Genomic DNA, 2,201 nt, shown 5'->3' on the forward strand with positions numbered 1-2,201 from the left:
GTTCCCCGTGATTGGCTAGTGTTAAATTATTCACACGTGGCGGCTAGCGATTGGCCTGTTAGCCGTATAAGAGGCTTGAGCAGTTTCCGCCCAAGCTGAAGAGGACTCCACATCCATCTCGTGGGGACTCTGGGTACACGGCAGGGTAACAGAAACCCTGTGTGAGATCCAGAGGAGCGTGGCGGCCTGATCCACCGCCCACCTCTTCCCGTCTTCGAGCGCGACTAATATAAGACGTATTTACGATTTCTACATTGGTGGCCTGTTCACCCAGAGCATCCGGAGCTCTGCACCGTGGAGCCTAGCAACCTCCACGAGACCGTCTGTGTTGTGTCTGTCTGTAACTGCAACTTAATCAAGCTTTCCAGCCTACACCATTGCCATCTCGGTGTAAGTAAACAATCTTTTAAACTACCGATACGCATCCGTGCCTAATTCCAGAGCGAAGGCCTTCCCTCTCCGCCCCCGCGTGCCCGGGCTGCTGGCCACAGCCCGCGTGCAGCGCGAAAAAGGGCTCGGGGCGCTCCCGGCCCGCACAGAAGCCTACACTGGAATGTTGTTCCCTCCCCTCTCCACAATGGTTCAGCATTCTTGTGATGGTGCACTACACTGGGAAATTCAAGTCTGATAACCGACTGGACTGTATAGGCTAAATCTTCAACCATTTAAGGAATGGTCAAAAGATTCCAACACTGACAGCATCCAGAGATCTATCTGCTCTCAGCCTCCTTCACCATAAACCAAAGAACAAAAAAAATCCACACAAACTAATTACAGGGGGCTTTTCCCCAGAAATTCCACACACGTCTTATAATAAAACAACAAGAAAATTTAAGGACTTAAAAAAAAATTAATAAAAGAAAGAAGCACCAGAAAACAATCAAACCCAGCAAACTTCTTAAAGTTCTGAAGTTGCGAGACTAGAATGAAGGTACTTGTATGCCACATTACCCTAGTGGTGCCCCTGTAGACAGATATCAATGTATAAACTGCATCTTCATTCCTGTTAGGACTTGTCTAGGTTTAAGAAGAGCAAAGTAAGAGGCAAACGCTGAAAAGGAATACAAGAACGTCCAACAAACCTTCTGGAACACAAATGGAATCACAAATCAGAAAAGGCCAGTACATCATCTAGACCAGGGGTGGTCAACCTGCGGCCTGAGCAACCCCAGGGGCATGGGCAGCCTCTGTGAATGGCAGGCAGCAGATAAAGGAGAGAACAGGTAGCACAGCAACCAACAGGGCAGGAAGCAGAAGGCAGACCAGGAGATCAGCCGGGAGCCACAAAGCAGGCAGAAAAAAAAGCAGCAGACTGATCAGAGAGACAGGACATTAGAGTGGCATATCTGACAAAAGGTTGCCGCTCTAGCCAGTGATCTAGTCCAACATCCTGTTTATCACAAGCTATTACATTTCAACCAATAACCATTATATTTAGGGGTGCACCAATAGAGATTTTTTAAGTCGATACTGATATTTAAGAAGGCATATCGGCTGATACCAATCCGATTTCTGATACAGCTGCATCCAGCTGGTAAGTCCATGAGGTGGATGAGGAGTGGGGGGGAAGGGGCATAGTGGGGAGGCAGGTCAACACCCCCCATGGTGAGGGAGAGGGCAGGGGCGAGCGATGCCCAGCCAGGGGGGCGGGCAGCCACGGGACAGAGCCATGGCTCTTTGTAGGGCAGGAAGGGGAGGAATGAGAAGGATGTATGCCCCCCGATCGACGAGGGGTGGGGCAGGGCAGGCAGGCTGCAGCCCCAACTCTTCTCTGTAGGGGCTGGACTCAGGGCAGAGGTTATGGAGGGGGCTGCAGCCACCCCAAATTCCACTGTAGCCCCGCTCCCAGTGCCACTGCCATCGCACACCCAGCACAGCCCCGGCTTCTCCCAGTGCATAGGTGGAGGCAGGGTGTTGAGCTGGGACTGTGCCAGGCGCACAGCAGCAGCGGCGCTGGGAGCGGGGCTACAGCGAAATCTGGGATGGCTGCAGCCCCCTCCATAGCCCCCACCCCGAGCCCAGCCCCCATCAAGAAGAGCCTGGTGCAGCCCCAGCTGCAGCCTGCCCACCCCACACAGATCCAGGGGCACAGGGCCCCTCTGCCATAAGCCACAGCTCTGTCCCATGCCCCACCCCAGCTGGGCAGCCCCTGCCCCTGCCCTCTCCCTCACCCGGGGGGGGGGGGGGGGGGGGCGCCCACC

Source organism: Alligator sinensis, unplaced genomic scaffold (genome assembly GCF_000455745.1).
Source record: "Alligator sinensis unplaced genomic scaffold, ASM45574v1 scaffold288_1, whole genome shotgun sequence".
Taxonomy (NCBI): Eukaryota; Metazoa; Chordata; order Crocodylia; family Alligatoridae; genus Alligator; species Alligator sinensis.